Below are 13,890 nucleotides of genomic sequence, written 5' to 3'. Positions count from 1 at the left end.
TGATTTGCTTTTATGATGGCAAGAATACTGATGTCATAGAGTAAAATGGAAAAATACAGCAAAGTATTGCATAATTTAACCTCTTGCTAAGATGGAGCAGAAGATGCAAGGGGCCCTTGGTGGTAGTTACCACACTGTTATATTCTCATGACTTGTTTTCTAAGCCTGGTAGAACTCTGGAAAACAGATGGAAGGGGATCAACCATGGAGTCCTGCAAATTTCCAGGAAACCCTGATTATGTAATTTATGCTAGTCATTTCACCAAGGGGCCAATTGCTACTGAAGACCAAAATAATACAGAAGAACCTTCTGAGCAGACAAACGCAGAGCAGATGCTCAAAGGGAGGCAACAGCTTGTCGGAAGTGGAGATAGTTATGGAGAAGTAAGAGTAGCAGCCACTGTGGGACTAGAGACTGCCCAGCTTCGCTGCTACAAGCCTGGAAACTGTAAGAATTAGCTACAGCAGGGAGTCTGCTATTTTGGAAATTTTAACTGGAGATTTAGCAAGTGGAAAACACTGGGATTTCTACAAGGAAAATGTCTACTCTCTGAGCGAGACCAGCTAAGGAGGAGATAGAGCTCTGCCTACCCTCTGAGCCTGCCTTGGGTGTGGCACCATGGCTCAGCAAAGTGTGCCATGGTTTGATTTCCCTTCAGAACTAATATTTGAAACTGTTGGTTTTGATTGATTTTCTATCAGTTCCTTGCCTGTGTTTTTTAGCGGGCATTTCCAAAAGCAACTTTGGGGCTAGTGGAATAATTCCTACAGTCCCTGGGAAGAAAGAGGATTCTCCAGAGAAAGCACCAGATTCTACTACACTCACTCTGAATCACCCTCTGGAGAAATTTTATTTTCTCCAATGGGCTATCAGGAGACATCGGGGACATTTATCTCATTAGTAGTCTACAATGGCCTTTATGAGAGTTTCCCTTGTGTGTTTCCACAAGTCTCTCCTGCTTTTGTAAGTTAACCAGAAACTGAGGGATAGATTCACTCCTGCTCTAAGCTGACTGATGCCAGCAGGGTTCTCTTCCAGAGAGAAACTCAATCCCAACACTTCTATTTAGTCTAAATCTGTATTAAGTTGTATTTATTTGTTTCCATTGCCATGCCTTTTAATCAACTGTATTCTTAGAAAACAGTGTTTTCCTTTCCAAAAGAAAGAGGGGGTATGACTTTTTCAGAAATATCCAAGTGACTTAGGAGTTGAAGTCTTATTGAAAATCAGGCTTCTGAAGTAGAAAATAATCCTTCTACATTCAAAATGCAGAATGATGTCAGTCACCACATCACTGAACCTATCCCTGGGCAAGTAATATATTCAGGAGCCAATTGGGTCTAATATTTTAATTACAGATCATATCATTTTATTAAAGCTTAATGCTACTTTCCTTGAAGAGGCAGGGGGAAATGGCACCACAGCAAAACTGGAATACAGTAATCCCATTCACTGTGCCTGACACCTACTTTTACAGCCAACTGCACAATATATTTTTGGCAACCTAGATACATTATTTCCCTTACATTTGATGAATTTTAATATAAATGGTAAATTACTTCATCATTTCCTGGAAATGCAGAAGTGGTGAGCACGGATGGCTCCTCAGGTGCAGCAGATGGAACAGGACCATGAATATCAGTGGGAGTATCTGTACAGCCTTTTGTACACTTTGGCTTGCACCCATAACGAGACCAAAAGTTTGGAAAAACCTCTCCATGGCTACCTGGGAATCACATGAAACACAGCAGAAATGGAAATCAAAGCATGTCTCTGAGTGTATGTTTGGTATTAGGATTGAGTGCCAGCCCTCTGTGTTGCGGTGGCCTGGGAAGTGTCCTTCACTCTTCCTTTGGGAATTCACCTCAAAGAAAGCAGGATGCTGAATTTGACTGTGTACCTAGAAAAGAAATCCTGAAAGAACGATTGAAAGAGCAACGAATCATTTGGATATTTTGAAAGGAAATAACAGGAATAAGTGTATTTTTTCCTTTCATGAATTCAACCATGAATGCCTTTTGCAATCTCTATTGGGAAACAACCCAAACTTATTAACTTTTACCTTGAGCATGTACAGAAGCAGCAGAGCTTTTCAGGTCCTGCTGCGTCGCCCCCAGAAATATGCCTTTTTCTTAATAGCAAGTGGACAGCCACAGCTATACCGACCTTGACTTTTATTTATGTGCTGCTTACAGTGGTTTGACAACTTTGTTTCAATTATTCCTGGATTCCAAACTGAAATAATAATTTCCTCTTCTGAGAGAAGTAATTCTTATTCTGCTTGTACAGCTACAAATAGCGGGGGGAAAAAAAAAGAAATTAAAAACACATAAGTCCCAGTGTTGCACATAAAAATACGTTACCAAACAGCTTTGCCATAGCAGAACTATATGAAAAAAGGAATCATAGACAAATATAATCAAAAAAGATAGACACTGAAACATAGTGGTGGCTTCACATCTAAAAGTGATGCATTAGCCCAGGCTCATAAACTAGAGCCACATATGTTGCTTATATTTTGTCAAAGTTGGCAGGGGTCTTTGCCTCCTGGACAGGATGATAAGGCTGTGCATGTTGCAGGATCTTAGAGAAGCACAGGGCACTGAACCAGGCTGGCTCGGGTTCATCTTCTGTTTATCAGAGATGTTAGGCACTTCTACAGCCACAAACACTTAACAAGTAAGAGAACAAAAAGGGTGTTAGTGGCTTGTTTAGACACATCCAACAAAGTCCTGCAGATCAGTAAGGTTCAGGGAATTCACAGAGAACATCCATGTTCTAGGTAAGCAACCAAACCAAAGCCCATGGTTTTGTGAAGCACAAACATTTTCTGCAACAGCTTTGCAACACCCATTGTCACGTTTTCATTGTAAGTAGGTGTTGAAAGTTAATGAACTGTCTCCAAGTTTCAGGAGAAAACCTAACAATACACAAAATCACAGAATATTCTGAGTTTGAAGGGACACAACAAGGATCATTTAGTCCAACTCTTAAGTGAATGGCCCATACATGGAGCAACCCATGACCTTGGTGGTATTAGCACCATGGTCTGACCAACTGAGCTGATCTCAGGATCAGATGAAAACAAAAAATCCAGAAATTTTCTTGTAAATGTTTCAGGTATCACCAAATGATTGTCACGCTCAGAAAGGCACAGAAGACAGGGAAAATCTGCCATTGCAATTGCCACTTATTCCATACTTAGTGAATACTTCAATGATTGGTTTCACCTAGAGTTAACGTCAAAGGCTTTCAGTTCTTATTTTACCATCTTAAAATTAAAAAATATATTAGGGATCTAGATTTCTTGTGACATTCCAGATGCAGCCAGCTCAAGGATATCTTTACAGTGCTTTTTCTTTTCAATGCTCTAAGTCTGAAAAAATGAAAAATAAAATTTCTGTAAAGTGACATAAAAGTCTTTATTCTCTCAACACTGCATATGTAAAATAGATTTCTATATAAAATGCCTGTTCATTAATGTGGCATTGTTGCTGTTACTAATCTCTTATTTAGATTTGTTGATCACAAAAACACAAATGACAAGTATATTATTTGTACAATTAACCATGAACTCTAGAGTGCACAGTGAATATAGTTCTGAAAAGGTTTTCTACAAAAGTTAATAAATTAATCATATTGAGTTAATAATGTATGTGGGCATTAATTTCAGTTGCACTTACAGAGTAATTGTCCACGTTGAGGAAAAATTAGCTTATTTTCAGTGTCATACAGCTAAAAAAAAACACTACTGAAAATACCTTTCCTTGCAAAAATAATTTCAATATCTCTATATTTCAGTATTTATGAAACTACCTTTTGCATCCTGACAACTCTTCTGCAAAAGACTTCTAAGTTTTCACCCCGCTTGCCATACAAAAACAAGTCATGGAGTTGTTGAGAAGAATTGTGTGTCTGCCTGTCAGTCTATCCTGCTAATAACTTTTGAAACTTTTACGAAATCACAGAACAGTCTCCAGAGAAGGAACCTGTGGAGGTCATCTGGTCCAAGTCCCCATGCTCAAGCAGGGCCACCCAGAGATGATTTCCCAGGACTACGTACAGTTGGCTTTTGAATATCTCTAAGGATGGAGACTCCATCACTTCTCTGGTCAACCTGTGCCAGTGCTCTGTCACTTTTACAGTGAAAAAGCCATTCCTCATCTTCAGACAGAATGTCCAGCACTTCAGTTTGTGCCCATTTTAACTCCATCACACAGGTGGTGGAGAAGGGGAGAAGTCTGCAGGGCTCTTGAAGTGGTGTGAAAGTTACTAGCCAGCAGACAGGACAGCTCAGGTGAGTGAGGGCTGCCACCACGTGAACGTAAGACTGCTGCTCATATTAGATGTACAAGTAGGGTGTGCATAGGTCGCTGCCTACACTCATTCTGGCTCCTGATGTACCCATCATAGTACCCATCACAGGCATCGTGAGAAAGCAGGTTGATGCTATGAGGGGGTGGCTTAGAGGCCCTAGGACATTAACTTGTAAGAAAAATAATTTCTTCCAGTCCAATGCTCTTAGAAAGAAAATGCTTTCTGTGCTCAGCTAAGTCTCTTTCCTGCAGTAGATGAATTTTGCAAAAAAATCTTTGTTCTCAGTGGACTTGGAGGACCCAGTCCTATAGGACAAAGCTACCTTCATCTATCAGTGAATCCAATGTTACCAAAATCTAGAGGTATGTATTTATTAATATAAATTTTGCTAGGACAAGGTTGATTTTTTCAGTGGAAGGCAAGTTTGTAATATAAACATCTTTACTCTTCACCAGAGTGGAAGATCTCCACTGTCTCCGCTGTCTCCACAGCTCACAAGGAAACAACCCCTTTTCCAAGAACTACTATAAATGGTACAGTGCCAGGATCCCTCAGGTAATCATGCAGCAGACAGCCTTTCAGGTCCAGAGAAAGCAAGCTGGTCTGAGTCTTGAGAATTTGTGTTGTTCTCAGTTATGATTTGTGCAGGAGTTCACACAGAGGTAATTTTGACAGTTGAGCTGAAGGGAACATTTTTCCTGTTATAGTTTCATCTCAGTGCAGCCTTGCTCCCTTGGAACTGGACAATGATAATGGGCTATGGTTGTTTATGTGAACCCTGGCCATCCCATTTCCGGGCTTTTATAAACAGAGAACATTGTGTGAGCAGAGCTCCAATACCACTGATTACTACTTAGTGGAAATCAGAATGATATTTGCAATAGCTAAGCAGAGAAGCAAGGAAGGTCTCAGAGTACAAATTTGTCTCAAAAGTAAATAAATATCTGTACTTGTGAGCTGTTTCACTTGCACCTTTCGATGTTACTGAAGTTTGGACAGTAATCTGTATTCTGTTCCATTTATTATTTAGGCTTCACATTGCAGCATTTCAACACTTTCCATATGCATAGAGAACAACATGACTACGAGACGTCAGATGCACTTTTCACTTTCTGTCATCCTCTCTCTGAATACTGGCACTCAGGCTGCACAGGCAGGCTGAGACTACCCCTTTACTCATTTGGCCAAAATAGTGCCTTGCTTTCTTGCTTAGGAATTAGAGCAGAAGGGAAGTTTGTGAGAGTCTCAAGTTTGTGCCTCTGGCCCAATGAATAACTACTTACTCAGGAAAGAAATTGAGAGAAAAAAACTAGAAATTACTATTGAATAGTTTCACATTATCAAATGGGTAGCATACTTGTCTGTGCTGTGAAGAAAATTGAGAGATTTTTAACCTGGATGTCTCCAATTCAGAGGAAACTCCTACTGCCATGTTATTGTCTATTTGGGGCTGGTTTTCTGGTATTTAAAGAAAAAAAAAAGGTGAAAATTCTTAAGTGTCACAGTGGAGAGTGGTAATATTTTTTTTTAGATCACAGATTCTCAGATTCATGTCTCATAGAGACATAAAATTACTACCTGGGGCCATTAATTGGACAAACAGAATATCACTGTGTTTTTTAATCTCTTAATCATTCAGTCCAGCTTTCTGTGGAGACAACCTGGTGCTAGTATACACTGATGGACTTTTCAGATGCTTCACTTGGAACACATAATGTGAAAAAAAATTAAATCATCCATGATATTACTTTCCATTAAGGAAAGTTTACTGCTACATGGAGTGGAAAAGTCCAGAGGTAAGAAAGATCCAAGAGTTCAACAAAAGTGCTGCTCTTCTGTGACACAATCAGAATTAAAGGATCTATTAAATCAAAAGTGTATGTTTTTACTTATCCATTGGTCCATTCTGTCTTTGGACAGCAAAGAGTTCAAGACCGGGGGCATCTGATGATCTCCCTGGGAGCCACTGAGGAACACAGGCCAGCAGTGGGTTAGCTTTCTGCTAACAGCATCTCCACATAGATTTAGTGGAGACATCCAGTCTATGATGAATACAGCCTAGGGAAATACAGGCCTAGAACTGTCTACTGACTCATTATTAATACATTGGAGTAGTCTGGACCTGTGACCTCTTTACTGAATCTTCCCCCTTCCCTCCCACATCTTTTTCCCATCTGTGCGCATGTCAGGAGCCCTCCTGGACTTTGCACGTTCACAAGCACAGCCACGGCATCTCTTTTCACACTCCTCTTGTCACCTGTGCCACGGAGTCCCTTGCCCACAGAGAAAGCACCCTCTGACAGAACAGAGGCTCCAGGCAAAACCAGCTTTTGTCTGCCCAGCATGCAAACACCATCTCCCCAAACGGATCAGATATTATTTCATCTAGTAGTGCCTACTGTGTGTGGCTCAATAACAAACCAAAAATGCAAGATGCAGCAGGGGAATAAAAAAAAAAAAGAAAAAAGAAAAGAAGAGAAGAGAAGAGAAGAGAAGAGAAGAGAAGAGAAGAGAAGAGAAGAGAAGAGAGAAAAAGGATAAAAAAGAAAAGATGTGTACATTCGATTTTTTTCATTATTCTTTTTTTTTTTTCCCCCTGTTACTTACAGCCACTAAGCAAAAGACTAGCAGATTTAAGTTCCACATAAAAATGAGTAACAAGACGGGTCCAGGGAACAATACATCTGAAGGAAAGGGACTTCCAGAAGCAGACCCAGGGGTTTTTTTTGTGTGAGGCCTGGAAGCAGCTAATCTCTGCTGAGTAAAGATAGCCTTTCAGCTCAGATCAGTCGACTACACTGCCGGAGGAAGAAAACCAGGGAATCGTTTCATTGTCATTACTGGGGAGCCACCAGATGCTTGGGATTCCATATATTTGGGCGATAAACTTTTCAAAAGCTCCATTGACACTGGGGTATGTCAATAATTCCACGTATTAGTTGGATGCAAATACTACACAATAAGGTATGGAACGAAAACTGTAATTGGGAATACCAGGGCGAAGGGGGCTCTATCTTCTGACTGAGCCCATTGTTGAACTCCAGGCTGAACCTCCGACCCTTTACTTTGGAGGGACACAATAGGCTTTGATATGAGATGGTGGGAAACGGGCTTGGAGGCTCATTTCACATTCAGCTGCAATTCATCAGCTTGGCTGGGACTTCTAGCAGCTTTAATGACCACTGCAATTGATGGTTAAATCAATTTGTGACGGTGACAGCATGGCTGGCCCCTAGACTGTAACAATTCGGGATTACAACAGGCAGAAAGGGCCCCGTTATTCAGACATGCGTGGTTTCTGCTCAGCTCAGAGTGGGAACAACAGCAGGACAAAGTCTCACAAAAACAAGACCTGGAGAATGCACACATTCACTCCAGTTGACTACACACCACCATGGCTCCTCTGTAGCGTGATGAGGTGAGTTAAAAAAAAAAAAAAAAAAAGAAGTGGAAAAAAAAAAAGCATTGTTACAAACAAAAATATAAAGTAAGACACAAAAGATCCTGATATCTAACTATATCCTTAGGGAAAGTGGCAACCCAGAAAGAATTTCAGCTTTGTTCCTTCAGAGACTAAGTGGGTGGTCTGTCCCCCCTCCACCCTCGACCCCAAAATGTCTTGGCGCTTGCCCCCACAGCAAAACCCAGCCGTATCTGGATTATGATCGAGCAGGTTTGCATTTGGCAAGAGGGGCATGGGCAGGGGGGATGGGTGCCAAGTGGATCTCTGACAGTGCGAAGGAAGAACTGCTCCCTCTTCTGTCACTGAAGGATAAATGCACTTGGAACATGCTTACAATTTATTTTTCATGTTTACACGATTCTAATTACCTCTGATGCCAAAGAGGTATTAAAGGGAAAGAAGACAACCAGAAACCACTCTGGTGGCCTTGCACATGACAATTTTGTTACAGGCGATTCGGTTGCTTTGGACCAGGGTCTGGAAGTCCAGCGCTTGCCTGATGACAAGAGAGAAATGCACCCTCAAATCATCTTAGCTTTTCCTTCTCCTGCATTTTGCTGGTGTAACATGATATTTGCATCCAAAAGATAAGGTGATGTTGAAATCAGACAGGAAAATGTGTGATTGTGATTCTGCTTTTCAGTACAATATTTTATATAAACTAAAAATAATCAGATGTATATATCTGTGTTAAATTGTAGATATAACCTAATGTGCACATGTGTTTTAAGTCAAATTACACTTAAAATATGTCAGTTGATTCAGTGCAAAGCTATGTTCTCTACATCATGTTAACTGAAATAAGGTATTCAGCCCAAATAGAACAGTTATAAAATAAATATATAACATTGTGTATCTAACTAAGCATAGATTCATTAAATAAACAATATGTTATGTAGTCAGAAAATTAAAATACTTAAAAATTTATATGAGCAAGCTGCTAATGCAAGGACTGCAAATTATGCCAATCAATAACTTGCAAATTATATCGTAATTAATTACGTCTCTCTTTGTGGTTAGGAAGCTGTTTGTGTGCATACTAAAGAAATGTGCTTAAAATGAGCTCTAAAAAAATGAAAACATGAGACACGTTCACTGATCTATTACATAAATCCCTTCATTCACATTCCGAGTTGAAGTCTACAATTAATAAGCAAATCTGGCATCTTCCTTACAAAAGGACATGGTCTAAATGTTGCAAAAGAAAGAGCTGTTTAGCTCCTTGAAGTATGTGAATAAATTGGCTGATGTTAGTACCTGAAAATTTGTATCCTGAAACAAAATACCACATCTTGAAAATATAAACAGATTTTTTTCTTTAAAAGAGCTGTCCAAATATTGAAAAAATATTATTCCTAACAGTGGAAAGGTCTGGCACTAGGTCCAAATCCTGACAGGAAGGAGGTTGGGAAAAAAAGAAATCACTTGGTTTCTATGGTAACGGCGCTGGTAGAAATAGTTGTGTGAGCATACTGAACGTGCATAAAAGCCTTCCCAAGGGAGGTCAGAGGATTTGAAGAAAGAAGAAAAAAAAAAAAAAGATGGCAGCCATTGCAGAAAGCACAGAGACATTTTATGCTGAATAAGTGTTTCACATTTGTGATGTGATCAATAACAAAATGCTGTTGCTAAGAGAATATTAGAAAATGTTTAATACCTCTCTGTTTGTACTCAAAGCATGTGTTTGTGTGTGCTTGTTACTATATCAGACAGACGACATATGCAAATTTGCTGCTGCACACATGTACGTGGAAATCAGTGTGTGAATAAATAATACATCATCCTACACAATGGAAATATAATGTGAGACTATAAAAGACCCTTTAATATATGCATTATCATATATAATGCATCACATATGGACAACATCACTATATCAGATATATTAAATATATCTGTGCACATTTAAACTATAAAATGTATTATCAGTTCTAAAATATCTGACACACTGATTGTTCTTGAGAAAATCAGCATACAAAGTAACTCATAAGGAACAGCAAAAAGCCCCCAGCATTATTTGGGGCCAGGTATTTAATTTTGGCAATCAAAATATTTCAATAACATTTTATTAGTGATGATCAAGAAGAAGTACAAGATCTGCCATTCAGCCTGCTTAGAAAACAGGTGATCACAGTTCATTGTTTTGAGCTAAAAATGCTCACCAGCCTTTTATTTGCATCTGTTTCAATCCTCTCCATTTATTGTTGGTTGCTATAAACTCACTCCACAGGGATGGATTGGCACAGAGTGAAAATGTGATGGAAGCTCCCATGCAGAAGTTGAGCTGTTGTTGCAAGTGAAATCCTGCATCCATAAATCCAGGGAAAGGGGGAGAATTCTCAGTTACACTTGAAAGCTTCATTTTTGGAACCATGAAGGAAAATATCTTTGGCAGTGCCTGGTTTAGAAAAATGTGTGTTGTTTTCATGGATTGTTCAGCGTGACATGATGCACCAAAATTTCCAAAGCTTGAGAGGTTACTTTCTGTAGTACAGTAAGAGAGGATTTTCACTCAGAAAAGATGGCTACTGAAAGCAGGAAGCAGGAAGATCTATACCATTCCTGCATCTTTAAAATTCAAAAGCAGCATCACATTATCTGGGACCAACGCTCGCAGACACAGAAGTAGCACATAAGCCTTTTCTTTTTTCTGCTCCCTCCCACCCCCTCCTGTGTGACTACACCTCACCCCACCAAAACCAGCCATCAAAGGGGTCCCAGCAACAGAAAGCAGCTTTCTCCTGCACCAGCCACAGGGCCATCACCATCTTCTCTTCTTCCCTGCATGCAGAAACTGCTACTCTTCACTGGCAGTGTACAGATGTGGCATGGGCACACAGCCAGCAAGGGCCTTGCCCTTGGGACCTCCCCAGCAAGCTTGGAAGTATGACAAAAGATGCATTTCAGACACAGGCTGCCAACATGGGCTCAGCCAGTCTGATGCCGGGTGGAGGCAGGGCACTGTTGTGTAAGACAGTGGCATTTATGAAAGGTGATTGTGTACTGGGGAGCTGTAACACCACCAGCTTCTTAGCTCATTTGGAAAACCACAACACTGGCTGTACTGGCCCATTTGAAAATCAGAGGAAGAACCACTATCAGTTTCAGTGAAAGTACATTTTAAGTAAGGTATTTTTCATCTCCCTTGAATGAGGATTTTGCTGCTCATGTTAGAGATAAGTGGAAATTTAATCATACAATGATCATTCTTCACCCAGCTTCTTAAACTTCTCCTGCTAGCCAAAAGCACCTTGTTAGTCATTAATTTTCCTTAATTAGAACTCAGGTTAATATTTCCCTGAAATGTACAATGGCTCTCTGCACTTCTCAAAGCTGATATTTGTATCTGCCCTTGGAAAATCACACCACATTGGCGTCTAATTAGGAAATGTCATTGCTATTGCCAGAGCTGAGGATGTGGGAACACCAAACAAACAAAAAACCAAAAAACACCCACAAATCAAATAAACTATAAAAAATTAGAAAATCAATGTATGGCCCAGTCAAAATGGGGCAGAGTCTTTCAGTGTGCTCAGTGAGGACCTTACTGCTGGGTTCTCCAATGCTGGTGATCTAAAAGCATGAAGCTCTAGTAATTCTAATAATCCAGAAATGTCACAAAATCAGCCGGCCAAAGGGGTTGAACTCAAGATTGTCTATGTGCTTATTTTATTCCTGCTCTCATCTTGTAGTCCCCCGCTTTTGAGAACTGACAGGATTAAAACATGCCCCCGGACTTTCTCACAAAATCTCCAGTTCTTTCCAGAACCCCGAGTGGACCTGACTCAATTTGCTACATTCTCCAGGATTTGGGTATCTTTATATCTTAATACATGAGTCACTTGCCATCTGGAAATGGACAGTCATGGTCCAACCTATTTTTCTCTTGTGCCCTGCAATGATTTAGACCTCAGCTGCTGAATCTTATCCTATTACAGCTGGTGATGGGGTCAGTGGCTATGACCCAGGAAGAGGTGACTGGTCCGGCAAGATGGTCCTGAAAGGAATCGCCTTCCCGAGGCCCGGGAAAGGGGCTGGGCATACCCCCCATTATCCCACATTCACAAACACATATCCTGCCCCTCCCAGCACTGCTGAGCAAATTCCTCTTTTGTCTTCTGCTGTGTGTGCTTTCATTTTTCAAGATCCATGAACCTTTATACCAAAACTCCTGTCCTCATTCTGCATGGGAACTTGTCCTCTGGCTTGAATTTGCTATGCAATATAGCAATAACTCTGCTTTCCTATTCAGCAAGCTCTGTGAGGGAGATGTCTTCCATCTGGCTGAAGGTATTCAATGGCACAATTGTACCAATTGATTCTACTCATGGTATGTCCCTACCAATGTCCCCACTTGTCAGTATTGTTTAATCTCTTCATGAAAACCTTAGCAGGAATTCCCAGCTTAGAGGCAAGGTCTTGGCAACATGGAGGCAACACCAATGCGCTTTTGTACAGATGAACTGATATGAATGATTTCAGTATAAATGATGGCCAAACAGTTAAGACAATGACTACCTAACAATCAAAGAAGTGACAGCTATATGAAGTACAGATATGCAAGGTATTCTAAATTCAACTTCTTGCCCAGGGTTTATATTGTGGAGGTTGATTTATCCATGGCATATCTAGACTAAAGCTAGTTCAGAAATCACTACACTGCACTAGCAAATTCTGTGATTGTAGATTAAACACACCCTAAATCAACGAGTAAAGGTTTTTTATAGAGCATATTTTTCAACATGTGTGTAAATTATAAAGGGGAAACAGATGTCTGAATTAGTTGTATTTGGTTGGGGCGGTGGTTGTTTGGTTGATTGTATCACCCTTATAAGCCATGACTTTAAATTTCATTCAGTGTTGTACAAACTTTTATCAAACAAGCTGTCTTCTCAGAATCAGAGAGGTAACATTTGTCTTTGTTAGAAGAAAATGTCAAATTAGGTTTTAAAAACAAATAAACACACAAAAACAGCAGCAGCACATGGTGTGTCATGTTTTTATACATGTTTTGATACGGTTTTTTATGGTTTTGGGGGGTATGCGTTTGCCTTGTTTCTCTCAAGAGTGGCCAGCAGAATATTTAGTGTTCCCAATATTTACAACGCTCTGGTCATTTGTGCTTCTTCATTGGCTGCAATTTGCAAGACATAGACTTTTGTCTTTGCTCTTTCACAGAAATTCACAAAATTCTCTGTTGTGATCCCTTTATGGTCTTAAAGGCCCATCCCATCCCTTCAGAAAATTTAACACATGACTGCGATGCCCCCATACATGTCCACTTGACTGTCCTCTGTGCCTCAAGCAAAGCTGGCCACCCACACGCTCCACCTGGTGAACATGCTCTTCCTCCCATCAGAGTGGCTGGATAAGCTCAAAGTCAGGTGTAAGGACAGTAATGACTGCCTAAAAAAAATTAGTTTGATTAAGACAAACTGAAATACTTGCAAGTTTAGTACATTAGACAGTGTTTCTTGTCAGACTCAAACATCATGTCAAAACTTGTCCTCAACTATTGAATAATCATGTTTATAGGTATATGGTATCCCAGGAAGCAAATATACTGTCCAGGTGCAATTTACGGAACCCATACCAAGAGTCTGGGTTTATGGCACATGGCCAGAGGAATTATTTATACCAGCTGACTGTAAAGGGCCCATATTACAGTTGAGACCAATTAGTCTTTTAAACCTGTGTGAAAGAAAAACTTCACTGCATTGTCATTAGAGTTGTTTACAACATAAAGGAGAGTGTGATAGTCAAAATGAAAAATTTGTAAAAGATCCAGGTTTAGAAATTTACTTTCTTGCTACATACAATCAATAAGAACACAAAACCATGAGTGCTTTAGATACAGTTAGGTCAATCTGTACTCTTATTGAAACAAAACCCTATGAGGGTTGAACATTGGAATAAAAATACTCGAGCCCCTACAATGGTATAGCACATTCACATATTAGTTGTTGGCCTTTGTGGTGATGGCACTGTCAGTACTGCATCACTATCTTGGATATTAATGTGGTACAGCACTATCCATCTGGTGTCACAAGAACAATGTCCCAGAGGTTTTCTTGCTCTTTCTTACTGGTTTGTCTGCTCAAAAAGACAT

This window comes from Corvus kubaryi, unplaced genomic scaffold (assembly GCF_017639235.1).
Source record: "Corvus kubaryi isolate FWS band 111438036 unplaced genomic scaffold, C.kubaryi_AGA036_p1.0 split3-73, whole genome shotgun sequence".
NCBI classification, from domain to species: Eukaryota; Metazoa; Chordata; class Aves; order Passeriformes; family Corvidae; genus Corvus; species Corvus kubaryi.
Note: the sequence above shows the minus strand (reverse complement) of the source record.